The following is a 17,388-nucleotide window of genomic DNA, read 5'->3' as shown; positions in this document are numbered from 1 at the left end:
AAAGGGATCAAAAAATTATTGTGCATAAATCCAAAATAGCAACTTGACAAAATTATGCCTTTCCCAACATGACACTGATCTTCTTTATCTTCCTCTGGCTCGTTTGTTCAGATCTCTCATGGCACACCTACTGTGGTGCTTATACACATTCTGTATATATTCAGTTTTCCTATTGATCTGCCACATAGTTTCCCTTGAATGTAACTCAGCTTGGATTTTCAGGGGAACCAAAATGTTTCAGAACAGTGTTATACATTTATATTTATTTGTAGCAAAGGCCTGTAAGATGAAGTCTTTTCAATTACTTTTCCTGCTTTACAAGACCAAAATTAAGCAAAAAATCAGGAAAAATGCAACTTGCAGAAGAATATTCTAAAAGATACCAATGTTAGAATTGTTTTAGGTTACAATGTCTCTTTCCTGAAAAAAACCCGCTTTGTTGAGCGAGTGGGATGCTGATTGGATAGGCAGCTGTTCAGTGTTTTCGCCGTATTTTGGGCAACCTACTTGCCACATAAACTGTGTGCTGTCTAAACATGGGTGTGAAGAAATTACTATTTCTTAACTAATCTGCAGCAAAAGTTGTAACTGCTGTGAGTTTTTCTGTGGTACCTGGTCTTTATAGCAAATAGCTACAACCCAGATGGTTAGTTTGAGAGAGCTATGAACAGCTACGGCTGTTTTGGAGGCTTTACAGTTCTGTATGTGCTCTTTAACCCTAATTAGTTGCTTAATCTAAATATCTGTCACAAAACAGTGTACCTAAAGTAATGTCATTATTCCCAATTTATAATGTAGAGCAGAAACAATGGAATACTGATGTTTGGTGTGGGAAATGGCTTGAAAATTACAGAATAAGTAGCATGTGATTTTCTTGTTTTACTTTTGACTTTGGCTTCATCTTATAATGTCCTCTCAGCTGCTTCATATCTCTCAATTGCAAAGGCTTTCAAGTTGACCTCACAGTCGGCGGGGGGGTGTGTGGGTGTGTGGGATGTGTGTGTCCTTGTTATTGGAGCAGTGTAAATCCCAATGGGGATTTGTGCAAAGTTTGCCTTTCCATGTTCCTCTGTGTGTACACTCATGCAGACATTCACAAATCTGCTGTGTTGCATGCTTTGGTTATGTTTGGCTGAGTGATGTATTTAGCTTTTGCATGTTTCCCCTCTCTCACAGAAAAAAACCTTGCCTGGTTATAACTTGTAGTTTAGATTCTGGATCTGTGGAAGGTATCCACAGAGCATGGGGTGTGCAGAGGAGCAGTTTAAACTTGTGCTCTTAATTGAAGGCAAGTGGCTGCTCATGGTGTCCAGGCAAATAAATGTATGGCAAGTGGTGTTGGGTGTTGGTTTGGTTTTGGACTAGTTGGTGCTTTTTGCATGTTCCCCTGAGGAAGGGGCCGCGTAGGCAAGCAGAGGGAAGCTGAGGCAGTGGAGCAGGGAGCAGAGTCTGGAGAATGGAACAGACCCAACAGAAGCTTGACAATAAATTGCAGATTCTTGCTTTTTATTTTATATCTCTACTTCTAGATTCTTTGTGTAATCATATTTCTTTTAATAAACATAGATGTTGGCTTTCATTGACTGCAGCATTATTAGCTAAACTAAAAATCTCTAAAATAAGATTTGAAGGGGGGGGGGGGTTGGTGATAGTAGATAATTTCTGCTCAAGTGTCAAATATGGTCCTGTGCATTGATATCTTTCTTGTGTCAGATGATCTGGCAAAATCAATATGTTTTGAAATTGCACATTTTTTTCAACTAATCTGTGTCAAATGCTTGTTTTCTCATTTTGATGACTCCTGGTAATACTGTAGTAACTCCCAGTATCGTGCAAGGCTAAATATGGACAACTACATCTGGAAATTTCTTAGCTCGTGTTTAACGTACATAAACTGATGGCAAAAGCATGTGAATTTTCTGTCTGGAAAGAACCATCGTAATCTTCTGATATCGACCTCCCTACCACAAGGCAATATTCAGATTCTGGAATCCTAGAATGGTTTGGGCTGCAAGGGACCTGTAAAAAGGCCACCTAGTCCAACCCTCCTGCCATGAGCAAGGACATCTTCAACTAGACCAGATTGCTCAGAGCCCTGTCTGATCTGACCTTAAATGTCTCCAGGGCTGAGGCATCAACCACCTCTCTGGGCAACCTATGCCAGTGTCTCACCACCCTCAGCATAAGAAATTTCTCCCTTTTATCTAGTCTGAGCATGAGAGAGAACTTCAGCCTATGAATATGTAAGGACTGGTTCAAACCTGTCAAGAACTTGTAGACAGTGATTTGAAATGAGAATAGGGAAATTCGAGTGTTTCTGAAGTGAAAGCATTTCTCAGATTTGAAATAATTTATCAGAATTAGCCTTAGGAAATCTCTTCCCTTGGCAGAAGAGTACATATGCTTATGCCTAACATGACTGTGGTCACAGGTTTAGTGTGTTAAAATCTGGGCATGCCTGATTTGTTTTTTTTTTTTCTGTGAAGTTCCTTAGGCAATGTCTTTCTGCTTCTGCATTCCCGTTGTGTCATGGCTGAAGTTTGTTGGGCAGATGAGATTCAGCCAGCCTGCTCAGAAGATTTATCTTCTGCTTATGTTCCCTGAGGCAAGTGATCCCATTTGGAGTCATCTGCTTGTGAGGATTGTGCTACTCATGGTTGTAAGGACATTCAAAAACTTTCTAGTGAAAGATGTCACCAAAGAATAAAAATATTAACTTCCTCTTTGAATGGTGCTCTGCTGAGCTTAGCACTCTCCTGGGCTGTGGGGTGCAGAGCTTTCTACACCCTTGCTTAAACGCTAGAAGCTTGACCCATGTTCTCATCTAATTTCTTTTAATGAGATGTTTTTAAACTTTAGCTGTTTTAGTAATCTGAATATGGCCTGTTTGGGTTTTCATATAGGTACACAAAACCTACCTCAAAAAAACCCAAGCCAACAACCTCGCACACAGTTCCAGGTAGAGATGAACAGCTAATTCTTATGTCACCTGAGGCTTATGCAGGTCCTTCCATTTCATCTTGAAACCAATATTTTTAAAACATTATATCTGGTGAGCTTGAGTCCTTGTCAGAAGGAAGAGAGAAAGTCTCCTGGAAATAACACAAGAATGATTAACACCTTGTGAAAACAAAAGCCTGGTACCCAAGCTCAAGAAGTCAGTTGTGATTACTGCATCATTGTGAACAGCCTTGTTCATTAAAATATTTACAGATGAGGTAGTTTTTAGCTTGTGGTCTTTTATTTATTTGAAAGGTTACCTTCTGCAGATGTTTTCATACCTTGATAGTGGCAGCAGATACATCATTTGAGAAAGAAACAATCAGTAAGTGCATAGGCGTTTTAGTAAAAAGTAGCTGGAGGAAAACTAAAAGCAAGAACCCTTGCAGATCAGAGGTTTTGGAAGGGAGAAGGGAAGGACTGTTTTCACTTTCCTCATTGCCGGAGGAACTGGGAACTGTTGGAGCTAATTCAGAGCGTGGTGACCTGCTCTGCTTGGTCAGGCGAATGTCAATATCTGGTGGCCTGTTCTGTGAAAGGCTTTAGAGGTGTTTGTCTATTAACAGGACTTTCATAGGTTTTGTTAAAATGAAAGGTGATTTTTTTTTTATGCATTTTCTGTGTGTATGTGTTGATCTTTGTTTTTCTGCTGTAACCCTGCGCGGATACTGTCAGGGAATGCTGTCCACAGCCAGATCTGGTGCTGGCTTTGTCTGAGCTTTGCTCCTGGTGAGGCAGGTGTGCATAAGGTGTTGCTAGTTAGATCCACCAGTGGTGTCTCTGTCAAATGCTATGCTGTTAGCAGCTACAATGTCCCATGTTCTTCAAGTTGTAAGCTCTGTTAAACTATATATGCATAAAATGGGGAAACTTGCTACCTTAATTTAAAAGTATGAGAGAACCAAGCCACTTCATGTACTTTTTTGGGGTGTTTTTTTTGCTTCTTGTGTAAGAAGTGTACTGCTCGTCAATCCTCTGAAAAATGGATTCCCCTGCGTGCTGTTAAATATCAGTTCTTACCATGTTGCTTACCTATTACATCAGTTTAATTGAACTCAGTTTCAGTGTGTGTGACTTGAGTATGTGTTTGCTACTCTTTCCCTAGGGAAAGAAAAAACCCACCTATCTGACAGTTATCCAAGCTTTAATCGATTTGGTACTAAAGTATAGCAATTATTGTCAAGGCTGTGGGAAGCTGGGATATGTCAAAGATACATCCCAGCTTGTTTGTGATGATTGCATAATGATAGTAGTAAATTTAATATAATTATCCATATGAATGCTCCCACAGGTTGTCTTTAATTTTTTTGGAATGCTTGGTATCTGATTTGTTTATGACTTTCCCCAAGAGCAATTTGGTACTAATAATTTGCTGTTGTACAGACACTCCTTTTCATATTACAGGCATTTTCTTAATTTTCTGTACAACTAGAATCTGAAAAGCACTGACAGTGCAGAAATCTAGGGTTTAAAGCTCTAATTGCATCATACTGTTTTTGTTCAGGTATTCTGGGGACTTGCCTGGATTTGAGAGAATCAGCAAGGTACATACAAAGAATTCATTTGTATGCTGAATTTGTTGCAGTTAACTGTTCTAGAAAAATTGGGAAAGATTAGCCCGTATCTTAAAGACGTGAAAAGAAAAAGCAAGTGAAGCTAGTATACCATGGTCTTCAGGAAGAAAAATTAAGACTGCAAGCTGAGCAGGCAACCTAGTGTGAGTCACGTTTGCCTTCCTCTGTGCTAAAGTGTAGTCAGCTGACACGTAAAAGGGAGACCCTTAACCCAGCCCTAAATAATAAAGACTTCACGAACATAGACTATTGCAATTAATTATCATAGATTTTTATATTACACTGTATACTGGTATGCTTATGAATTATTAGGCTAAAGTAGCAATTCTGAGGAAGCCTTCAGTTTGCTTTTTGTTGTCTTATGGCTCTGTGTTGCCAACTGACGCAGTGGTCTTCTGTCAGGCTGAATAACTTCCAGGACACTTAATGTCTTCTATTGTCTCTCCTGGTTATAATCTATAATTTTGTTTAATCAGAGTGGAATTGGAAAGATTTCTAGTCATGCTCCAATTCTGAATGGAACCGTAGCCTGAAAACTGTTTCCTACTACTTAATTTCCTTTTAGACATTGGCTCAGAATTACTCTTACACAATTTTTTACTGGTCACTTTTGAACAGTACTTGTTTTTATCTAGTAAAGTAGGCCTGTTCACCTGAATTTCTGAACGTTGCATTGCCACACTTGAAGATGGAGAGAGAACAGATAAGATGTTCCAGGACTTTCAGGCATTTGAAACAGCATGCGCTCACTGTAGTATGTTTGGAGGAGGGTAAAAAAAAAAAAAAAAATCCTGATCTTTGGAAGAGGAATATGCTAGTATCCAAAAAATGAATTAAATGGAAATAACTGCAATAAAACAGATTTCACACTGGAAGGTAAACTGAAGAAACTGCCTTTGGGTTGGTAAGGTTTTGCATCAGTATAAGTTGTTCCCTGTACAGGTGTGTGTATTAGCTAAACTTCCTGTGGAAAAACCTCATTACAAAGTGTTTCTCTTTGCCATGAACTTGTCACTTGGAAGAACCGCATTCACTGATGTGCTAACTGGTCTCTTTGAAGTTGCTTTATTAGCTTGGGGCCCATTCTGAGTTATATCTTTCTGCTCACATATTGATTCCTAATTGTTTTCAGAAGCTTTAATTTAAAGAAAATTCAAAGTTTTTCTTTATCTGAGAGATCTGATTTTTTTTTTCAGCTAATTAGTGCTCTGTTCTTACATTTGATATATTGCTCTAAATTCTTTGATGTGTTTCTTTATTAAAATTAGAGTTCTTAAACTATAGCCACAGCTGATTCTATGCAGGTACAGCAGACTCCCCACACCGATGAAAAAGAGCCTCTTAACATTTCCCAAAAGTGGTTTTAACCCTAATTGTAATCTGGTCTTTGTTCTTTAGCCATCATACTGTTGATGTAAAGTAGGTCAGGCACCTTCTGAAGGGAGGAGGAAAACCACCAACCAGCCCACGATGGGGTTGGCGATGGAGGTTTGAGTTGAATTATATCAGACTGTAAGGTGAGTGGTCTTGAGTTAAGAACAGAAGATTAAACTTAAATTATTTTTTTATCCTTATGTTTTTGCAGGCATGCTCCTGCCTGCACTAAAAGATTTTTGAATCTATTGCACCAAAAGCAAAAAGTGTATACCAGAACTTCTGCAAACTTCCACTACTAAGTGGTGTTTGGATTAGCTGTTTTTTCCAGCTCTAAAGTGACTGAAGTACTATTATGTACGTTTATTTTGCTTGTATTATGAGGATTATTTGAATGTGTGCTTCTTTTGATCTCCATAAATTCAGATCAAATGCTAAGTGTATTTAGTATTTGTGAGCTACAAAAATCTATCTTAGGCTACTTGTTTAGATGTAACAAAACTCTGAGAAAGTGTTTAAGACACAGAGTTGTTTTAGGATTGTAAATTTATTTATGGGAGCAGGTAATGTAAGATAAAGCATTGCATGGGTCAAAGGATAAGGCAAAAAAAAAACACCATAAAAAGGGTATCTGTCAAAATAAAATAGGAATTAGTTGCCTATGAAGAGGAACTTAAAAGGATGGGCCTGGAGATAAGCCTGACATTGATGAACCTAGTTAGCAAACCATGAAATTTGGCAACAGTTGTTAAAATGCTTTAAACTTTAAGTGAACCATCCTCATTATACATTAATTTTAATAGGAAAACACACCTCCTCATCAAAAACTACCCACCTGTAAGAGAAGGCTGCCACCCTGAGAACATGCATAGTAAAAATAGATTGACTATACCTTCAAACTAAAGTGAGGAAGGTTGTAAGCAATGATAATTGAGGGGAGTGGGTATAATGGGAGTATGTCTAGAAATCTAATGTAAAGACTGGTGTGCTAGCTTTGTGAATTATCACCTAGCACCCTCCTCTGCACAGATTTGTAAAATAAACAAATACCTTGCCTGTGTGACTTTCAGCTAATGCATATGAGGTAACCATCCCACTTCTGGGACCACAGGGGTGTTGAAAGAGAAGAAATCTTTGATTTAATAAGAACGACCTTGCTGTAGGATCCCCTGCAGCTCGCAAAGGCATACATTGTCCTGTGTTATGTGATTGCAGTCCTGGCTCTCCCTTCCACAGTGCTGTCATGGAGAGTTGCCCAGAGCCTGAGGTCACAGAGTTCAGAGCTGCATATCAAAAATCCCCATTGTGGATCAAGAGTGTACTTGTATCAGATATTTTCCTCTGTGGAAAAGCTCTTGTCAATAAACTGCCTGTGTGCTTCAGTCTGTAGTGATACAGTAGTTTGTGGGACTGTTTAGTAAGCAGTATAACTGTAACACTAAAATTATGGAAAAAAACTTGTTGGTATGGAAGGTGATTTTGCTGTTTTAGCAAGAGTTCAAACTGCTTACTAGACATGGGACCTAATCTGTGTCCTTTTTTTTCCCCATTTAGGTATAATGCATGTGCCTGGTGTTATAGCAGGTGCCACAGGCTGTCCTTTGTGCTAGGTATGACAGCTGCTTAGTGCCATGCTGCAGGCTGTCACTGCTTGTCTGTAGCCTAAAGGTTGTGACTGACAAGCAGGGATGCTGTTGGGGAGGCTGGCACAGCGCTGCTGAGCCCACTAAAGCGTGTGGTGCAGCCCTGGCTGGTAAACCTTCATTCAAACAGCAACTTGTAGTGAAGACAGTATTTGCTCTCACTTGGAGTATAAATAAAGTATTATCTGTGTGGGTGTTTTGATATCTGGTGTTCTGCATGGTGCTGGTGTGGTGGTCATCTGTTACAGCAGCAGAGATTCAAGCAATAGATTAAAAATCTTGCAGCTGTGATAGGGAAGCACTGGAGAACCTTCCTGAAGGGAATATGGGTTTTCTGTTGACAGCAGTTTTTAAGAACCTGTGTGTCAAACAGCTATGAGGAGTGTCACTAATACAGGTTAGTCCTGTTCCGCGGCCAGCAGCACAAGTTAGGGCTTTGTCCCTCCAGGCAGTTCTTTTTTATGATTTCCACCTACTGAATCTGCAGAGAAGTAATTTCTGCACTTACCTAGAAAGATCTGGACTCCTGCATAGGCTTGTGACAGTCAAAATTATGATACATGCTTCTTTTTAATATATCTTTTTGTGCGGTTGAAGAATTGTATTGACCGCTCTGTCTTGAGGATTGGAGTTGTAAGTTAAGGCTGGATATTGGCAGAATTTGTGGGGGAAATCCTTTGTCCTGTATCTGCCACAAACTCTTAATAACTTTTTAATAGTGAAATTTTTCTTTAATTACTGTTGGATTGTTTTTAGCCTTGAAACACTGAAGCAATAAGCACAAGTAAACTTTTGCTTCTCAGACATGGTCACACAGAGTGCCAGAGAGCAGCTGTTATTTGCCGTTAGATTTGAGCCTGCAACTACATCCAATTTGGAATATTGAATAAGACAGCAGACACATATCTACAAGCAACTTCATGCTGCCAAGGTGATTTTGGCCTTCTGTTTTATGACTTGGGAGTTTCTCTGGAAGCTTTTAACTGGCTGTGTCTTTAGCAGAATGGCATTTTCTTTGTAGAAATAAGGGTGAAGGGGAAAAGCTTTTGAGGTAGTCCCATACTAGTAGGAGGTGTTACCTTTATCTTTTGAGGGCTGTCTACTTCTGTCTGCTTCACAAAGATCATAGCAAGAGCTAGCTGAGAGAGGGACGGGGGTTAATTTCATAATTTTGTCCAGGCAAAGCAGCTCGTTAATAGAATGGGGCTCCACGGTGGTGTAATCCACTAAGTTGGTCCTTGCAAGTGTTGTTTTCTGAACTGTTATAGTGCCAGGGTACCATCAGAAATGCTCACAGTTATCACTTAAATTTCAAGCCTTGATGCCTGCTGGAAAGCACATGGATCTTTAAATATCAGAACACTGTGTGCACAAGTTCTATGCTTTTCTTTTTAGGCTGTGACCTTTTTTACATTTTCACTTTAATATCTGAGAAACATTATGGTACAAGATGGGTAGGATGAATACTAATTTCTTGACTAGAATGATATTGACTTCTATGTGACTAGATTTCCTGGGAAAAAAGTTAAAGCTTTCTATCTTCACAACTTGAAATATGTTTTGGGGTTTCCTCTTTTAAGAGCCTCTTAGCCCACTGCAAAAGTCTCTGGAAACACTAGAGTTAATCTTTTCAAGGTGCTTCTGAAATAACTCTTGTGTTCTGATTTAGAATTACTTGAATCTGTTTGACTTTCAGTGTAAATTCCACAGCTCATTTCCCTAGACGGGGGGGGGGGGGAAGCAGAACATCAGGATTTTTTTACTTGGCTTGGGTGTTTTCCTTTCTCCCACCCTTTCTCTGGAAGGAAAACTATCAAAAGTCACCCAACATATTCAATTTGTAAAAGCCGATGCAAAAAAAGTGCATTTATCCAGAAAAAAGAAACACATAAGCAATAAGGACAATGACTAAAATAGATTTAGAAGTTATTATTCTACTGCAGTATAATGTGTCTGACAAAGATAAAGAGCAGTGCCTGTAGAGCTTTACTATTCATACACTTTTTATATGTGCTCCTGCGAGATGTCAGGTGAGGAAAGCCTTAATTTATTGGCGTTCTTGGCTGGGGTTGCCCACAAGAGGGTCAGTCAGACCTGCTTTGAGTGGGGGCTTAGACTAGGTGACCTCCAAGTTTGCTTTCTGATCTAAATTGTTCTATGATTCTACTCTAATGCTATGGAAAATAATGATTCCTAAGGGCCCTAGACTTTCATAATGTTAGCCTCTAGTGCAGGGATCCTCAGGCTTTTTAAACAGGGGGCTGGCATGCAGATGGAGTGGCAGGAGGTCATCTGCGGCTGCTTGGTTTCCCCCCCCAACCCCCTGGCAGGGTGTGGGGTTTCTGTAAATACCGGGGGCCGTATAGAGGACCCTGGGGGGCCATATCAGGCCTGTGGGCCGTAGTTTGAGGATCCCTGCTCTAGTGCAACACAATGAGATGGAGGAGACACTAAATTTTCAGGTGCTTTGAATCTTTTCTAAGTAACTGGAATTTGTCTTATCTGTATTTCTTTAATGAAATTAGCTTATGATTATCTTTAACTGTAAAGCAGTTACTGTTCCGAAGCAATTATGACACTTACACAGACATGAATGCAAGTGCATGAAATGAGTTAATGGTTCTGCATAATATTTTATTCCATTCACAAGACTGTATAATTATACCACAGGTGCTACAAAGTGTAGACTACACTGTGAATAACACTACATTTCCCTGTAAGGAATGCTAACCTTCCACTTCTACCAATCTCTTTTACTAAAGAGACATTTTGCTGGTGTGAGAAACTATTAAGATTCTTTTGAGTACAGAGAAGATTGTCAAGGGGAATCGATTGGTGTGTAGAGCACTGTGTGTATGCCACAAGGCGTGTGCTGGTAAGGATGAAGAGGATGTTGTGGTGGGGCAGCAGAAACTGAACTGCAGAGTGGCCAGTTCTCCTCACCCATTATAAAAATGGAAAGGAAATAGTGTGAATAGAGGATGGTGGTCTTCATGGCAATTATCATCTTTTGAGTAGTTCTCACTAATTACTGCCATGTTATTCTAAACAGTCTGTTCTCTGATTAGTCTAGTCTACAATAGCAGTTGCTGATGTCTCCCAATCTGTGACCGATGATACTGGGCGAGTAATGTCCTGAGGGCACAGTCATACACCTTGATTTCCTTTTTGCTGATCTCTGTTATACCTCCCTGTAGCTGTGAGCAGAGCTGGAGGACTTTGAAAGCAGCATGTTAATTATGAGTCATGGTTGTGGACAGCTCTTCTGGGAAAAACAGACCACGTTGATATTGGCCTAGTAATGTTTCCTCCTTAAACTGCTTCCCCTAGTTCAGAGAAAACATTTAAATTTTGAATTAATGATGCTATCATAACTCCTAAGTTGTTTCCTTCCCTCTTGGAGCATACTTCAGAAATACTTGTTGTGCTGTGACTTATATGAGTGAAATTCAGTGTCACTTTTTATGCCCAGGGCCCAGTAGACCTTGGTGGTGACTGGCAGTCTGGAGACATAATGAAGAAGCAGGGTCGATGGGGTTCCATGTCACTTTGACCTCCAAAAAGACTAAGTGGCTCTTGCTTTCATCTTCTATCCCAAGGTGCCCTGTAGAAGGTGTCATTCCCTCCCGTTTCCTGTTTAATGTGCAGAAGCAAGTAATGAAGAAACACATGATTTTGTAGTAATAGAAGCAAAGAAAGAAGCTTTCATTAAGCTAAGTCTTAAATCAACAGTGGTATCGTTTGTGGAAGCAAGTTTGTAAATCACATCAAATAACTTGGTTTTAATACACTATTTTAATGGAATTTTAAACTCATTTGTACCATTTTTTCCTCATAGTAATGGATCAACTGATGTCAGTTTACTTGTACTTTGTATTTGACATGTGATAACTGAATTTTTTACCTTATTGCTTTTAAAAAAACTCTCGTACTTTTGTGTACTCTTAAGAGTCCTCCAAAATCAAGCAAAACACAACCACAAAACAAAAAAAACCCAAACCCTACCACAGAAATCTACTGTGACTCCTAATTTATGGTGCAAGTTCTGTGGAAAGTGATGGAGTTTGCAGTCATTAAAAAAAAAAAAAACTGAAAAAACTGTTTAGGGAAACTTTAATTTCTGATCTTAAGCTGTTGCTGGAGTCTTGGTGCTGAAGGCATTCTGACCCACATTGTGTGTGATGGTTTGAAAGACCCTTTTTAAGGATCGACATATCTAAGTAGTGTTTGGAACCTGATATTTCTGCAGAAGATGTTCTTGTCCTTTCCAGATGCAAGATGCTTTTTCAGTTCTTTCACATAAGTGGATGGCTGCGACTCAGTTGCCTTTCAGGTCTTCATCCCTTGCAAAGAAGGGGCTCAAATGAAGCTTCCCCTTCCCTGGTCAGCTTTGTTTACATCTAGAGAAAAGGCTTTTGGTCTCCAGTCCTGGATGCGTGCAGACTTTGGGGGATCTGCAAAAGGCATATGAGCAAGTTTAGTTTAAGGAGGCATAAACGCCCAAGAAGACAGGTTGATGCTTCAAATTAAATCAAGTAAAATTTGGTGTGCTTAGCACTCTTATTTCTTATAAGGTTTTCCTTATGTTGTCTGTAAAGTAGTCTTCATCACCGTTCTGTTTTCTGTGAAGCTACTGAAAAAGCAGGATGCAGTCTGCATTTTGCTGCATAGTAAAAAGTTTCATTGAAAGCTGCTGAATGCACTGGGACTACCACTTCTAAGTGTGGTTTGAGATAAAGGTGCTGCGAGAGACTCTTTGGAGCACTGGGGTATACTTGCCCAATTCTTACACTCCTTCCGTAGATTTCCCAGTCAGGGCCACTGCATTTTGTTTCACGTTCTGTTAATGTAAGCAGATCCTCCTCTTGCTATTGACATCGTCATGGGAGAAGAACAGCTCAAGCACAGACAGAGGCAGTCCCATGCAAAGTAAAGCCTCGGTTTGCCTATGTCGTACCAGCATAGCAGGGAGCTGCTTTCACCCTCCTGGCATTCACAGGCACCTTGGGACTTGGTGGTCTGGGCTTACCTGCTTGTGATAAGGCATGCCTGGCAATGGGAAGCATCTGTGCTGTGCCCTCCTTCCTTGGTGCCCTCTTGGTGGCAGGTTGATGGTGCTGCATGGAACCACTTCCAAGAATTCCCAATGAGCACCAAGGTGTGCTCTGCACCCCTTTCTCCTTGCCCCTTTTTAGCCCAGCTGCTCCACAGGATACTGAGCAAGATGGACCTTTGATCCGATCCAGTGTGATCATTCATCAGCACCTTCTCCTGAGGTACCCGATGCACTTATGATCGGTTGGTTGAGTTTTTGCCTCGGGGAGGTGAAATTGGGCTAATAGCGACATGCAGAGGCTTCAGGCAGATGTGTGTTGCCTAATGAAATAAACCATTGTGTTTTCTCTTACAGAACACCTTGCTTCCTTTCATAGATGGCTCCAGCAAAGGTTTTCTTGCCATATTCATTTGGTAAAACTAGCCTGCATTTTAACAGTGGTGGTTTCAGCCTAGAATTGATTGGACTGCAGCAGAATGAGGGAGCAGAAAGTATGGATTATTAAAAGCAGACACTAAGTTCTGCCTTTCTGGTACAATGATTGATAAGTTAACAAATTCTTAGCAGATTAGTCCTGAGCTTCAAGCAGTGATATTGCTAATCTTCTGGAGGTAGATTCTTTAGTAGTTTTGCTTTTATTCTGGGCTAATTCTGCAGATAAAAACCCTCATTTTCTCTTGACTTATACTCTAGAAATCCAGAGGATTCTGGAAGTATTAGACCAAATTATAAAAGTCTAAATCTGTTTAAATGGATGTTTTAATCCACAGTTACTTGCAGTGTGGTGTATTGGGTCTCTGTTTCATACTGGAAGTTTTAAGAAGTAATAATAATCGTAAACTCAGCTGGAATACTGTTTTCTGCTTCTGTATTCCACGCAATTTTTTGCTTGATCCGTTTGCAATTAATTGCAAGGTAGGGCATTGTGTATTTTATTATATGTAAGTTATCAATTTTGAGAAAACAAACTGAATTGGTAGCACATGTTTCTGCCTGTGAAAAACTAAAAGGCTGAAGACCTGGGATGGCAGGGATGCCAGGTAGTCGCTGTTTACATAATGCAAGCTCTGGCCAGGTCTCTAGTGCCTGGCTCTAACAGCTGATGCCATGAAAGGTCTGAAAAGCAAAAAAGTAGAAGCTTGAACTTGCCCCTTGGGAGCAGCACCTCTGTATTCCCTTCTTGGGAACATGCATCTGCTCATAGGGCGGGCTGTTATTAATAGTTTTATTAGAAAGAATGTGACACTCCCAGTTGACCTGCTGGAGCTGGCAAAGTTCTGATTTTGTAGAGAGTGATGGATGGTTGATCTGCTGTGCTGCAAGCAGGTTGAAGAACTGCTGCTTTGCACACTCTGAAACCATCTCCAGCACAGTGTGAAAGCAGGAGCCAGCGACCAGTAGGAATATTGCCAGGACCAGGAGCAGGATTTAACAGCAAATGTTCATGTTGCAAATGCACCGCTGAGTTGTAGTGATCACTTCTTGACTCTAGCTTAGGCTGGTGGGAAGGGGAATGAGGGGCACTGAACAGCATGTGTTTCCCTTCTCTTTTACCTTGGTACTTGGGCCTGTCATCTTCTGCTCCGTGACATGAGCCTTGCTCTTCTGTTTAGGTTTGGTCATGTTAATTCAAACTTGTAGGGTGTTTGCATGCATCACTGTAGCCCGTTTTTGCAAACACACTATTACAAGGTGTTTACATGTATGTTTTACAAGTTACAGAACTTGTAACTCTTCAAGTTGACTTGAAGAGACTGTGCTTAAGAGATTAATGAAGTGGCTCTGTTCTGGTGCTTAAATGCTTTTAAGACTTTTTTTTTTTTCAGTGCTGTTTACTCTTCTGTAAGAATTGTCTGAGTGCTTGCGTTGAGTGGCAGTTCCCCAATAGGCAGATTCTGGAAAAAATCCTTGAGAACTTTGGTTGTATCTAGCTCACATCCCAAGATAAGCATGAAATTCTGAGTGCCAAAACTGGAATTATTCAGATACTAGGAATTCAGCTGGACCTTCTTAGGGAAGAGACCAAAGGTTTTTGAGCATATACTCAGAATCAGAATTTCAATTTTGGAACTCAGAAAAATAAGTACCGGTGGATAGTTCCTGTGCAGTGTAGTGTGATCTGTCTTTGATCACCCCTAAATGAGTAGACATATGTAACATGGTTCCAAAGTTTTGTCAGATTTTTTTTTAAGTTAAAACATCTTCTGCTTGTTTTGGAAACAGTCTAAAGGGGCTTGCTTGTCTTGTTTCCATTAATGTAGTAATGTGTTTATTTTGAAGCTTCTGCCTCTCTTGGAAGGAAAACTGTATCTTGTGTAGATATCAAAGCATTGATTTTCACAAACTGCCATGTATTTTTGAAGTTTCTTAATGCAGAGCTTTAGTCAGTGGTCAGAAGAGAAGAGCAGCCCTGGAATTCCTCTGTATACAACTTTATGTGTTTGCTTTAAGACTTTCTGCCCTTAACTGATGTAAATATAGCTGTTAAGACCCTTCAGTATCCATTTCTGTTCAGGATGAAATATTCAGAAATCTACCCCTTGAGAGAGAATGTAGAAAGACTAGGAATGTGATGAGAACAAAACTACTAAGCACGAGCTGCTGACATAAACACTGAGGAGTCTTTCGGTGTCACAGCCACAATAATAAATACAGAATTACAACTTACTACTCTTGCTCTTGAGAGTTGTTTTTCATTTGTTTGCAGTTTGTGTGCTGGCTCTGCCAGCAGCGGTTCTCTGATCAGTGTGAATGCTGGAGAGAGATTTGGTAAACAAAACCCACTTAACCTTGTTGCCCTGTTGGACAATACCTGTGTCGCTGCTAGAATCCACCCAGTTTGCAGATGCAAGAAGAGCAAGCTTGTCTAAGCTACATCAGTGTCTCACTTCAGCAGGAAGGTAAGTGAAAGCTTTGCCATGTGGTTACTAAACTCAGCTGTGTATTTATTTAGAATGTGTGGGTTTATTTTTAACAAAAACTATCATAATGTTGGACTCTGGTTTTAATACAGCATTTTCTGAGCACTTTTCTAAAATTAATGTAGAATTTTAGAAGAAATTCCCAGATCTATCAAAAAGGCCACGAGTTCTCTACATAACCGTGGTTTAGAAACTGATTCTACGTTTCCATTCTTAAAAGTCAAGCCGTAACAATGACCAGAGTATACCTCAGAATTTATAATGGGCAGCAACATTCTAATACTTACCTTTTGGGGCTGATTACCTTGGAATTGTCCAGGGAAAACTAATCACCAACCACAACACAAAACCCAGCACCCACCCAAAAATAACACCCCAGAAATATATAACCTTAGTGAAGACTTGCAAGCTGGTGTGTGACTGAGTGCAGCTGGTTGTGGTTATTTGAAGGCTGAGCTGAAATTGGCACTCCTTGGACACCTAGCTGTGAGTTACCTGATGATAAAAAGATGTTTAATACAGTAATTATGACAAAGAACATGTGCGGTAGCATCCATCAGTGGACAAGTGGTAGTTCGTTACACCACTTGTATCTTATTTGCTTCTTTGTAGCCTTTTCCTCATACTGGTTTACAATTAACAGATACTTAACAAGCTGCAGATCTAAGACAAAAACGATTGTAAGTCGTGTTACTTTTTCCTGGTCTGATCTCTGCAGGCCCACATAATGAAAGCCAGATGATTTCAAAGTCTGCTTTAGGCTGTAGGCAAAAGCATTATTAATGCTCCCTCTTCTGGTTTGACCAATATCGCAGAACCTGATGCATTGTTGAGGAAGGGGCACTGGGTCTTAGCCACAGCATGGGGAGAAGAGGCTGAACAAAGACATCAGGGCTGCTGTGGTGGCAGCTAATGCTGTAAAGAGGCAAGTGAGGAAAAGTGACAAATAAGACAATATTGGTCAGCATGCTAGATGCTGCTGGTGGGGGATTCATCTAACGTAAGTTTTCAGTCAAGTTTTTTGGAAGCATTCAGAGCTACAAAAAGCCTTTAAGGAAGAACAGGATAGGAAAGAAAAGGCATGAAAGTGTTTGAAGTTTTAAAAAGAAAGTGATAAAGTATTATGGCTTCACTGGAGTTGCGGAGGAGCAGCTCTGTTGGCTTGGAAATACTTGTAAAGAATGACACAGAATGTGTCCCTTAACACACTGATTTATTTTGGTAAGGTAGTTCATCCATGGTCAGAAGGAGAAACAACAGCCTGTGGCAGTACATTGCATGCTGTTTTAACATTGATCCTGGCGCCTGACTTTGTCACCCTGCAAATCTGCTGCTTGGTTATGGGTTTGGGTTTTTTGGGTGGGGTTTTTGTTTTTCCCCAGTTGTGCTGGGGAAAGATTATGCTAAAGATGCTTTCCAGTTTCTCAAAACTGGCTGGCATTGCTTTTTTAGTGAATGGAAACTAGCGTACCTGCGGAAAGCAGACTGGAGATACTGGGTCTGAACTTCAGTTGTACTTAAACCTCTGAAGCATGTTTCCCTTTTTAAATGTTTGGTCTCCCTTCTTCCACTGGCTGCTGAAACATCTCACTGTGAAGTGCAGTTGTGAATGGCCCAACTCCTGCATCCTGTGTAGCTGCAAAGGCTCTGTGCAGACAACACCATGTCCTTGGAAGAGCACATAGCCCTCCTGGACTCTGGCTGCCACCACATACTCCCTTTTTCTCAAGGTGAGTAGATCACATCTTAGAACATTAAAAAGGATCCCTTACTGTGCCACAGCCCTCTTTGCTCTTCCTCCTCACATGCAGAGAGGTTAA

General features: G+C 40.3%; 1 long non-coding RNA gene across 7 annotated transcripts in view; it reads left to right on the top strand.

The window, feature by feature from the left end:
• LOC121087370 overlaps positions 1-17,388 on the top strand; it is a 28,100-nt gene that overhangs the window by 2,841 nt on the left and 7,871 nt on the right. For 3 of the 7 annotated variants that reach the window (XR_005827581.1, XR_005827585.1, XR_005827579.1), the window contains 2 exons: positions 8,395-8,522; positions 11,064-17,298. This is a non-coding gene — a long non-coding RNA (uncharacterized LOC121087370). The remainder of the gene's footprint in view (positions 1-8,394; positions 8,523-11,063; positions 17,299-17,388) is intronic. The other 4 variants (XR_005827582.1, XR_005827583.1, XR_005827580.1 and 1 more) reach the window with 3 other exon arrangements.

Source organism: Falco naumanni, chromosome 4 (genome assembly GCF_017639655.2).
Source record: "Falco naumanni isolate bFalNau1 chromosome 4, bFalNau1.pat, whole genome shotgun sequence".
Taxonomy (NCBI): domain Eukaryota; kingdom Metazoa; phylum Chordata; class Aves; order Falconiformes; family Falconidae; genus Falco; species Falco naumanni.
This window is presented reverse-complemented; position numbering and strand designations above follow the sequence as displayed.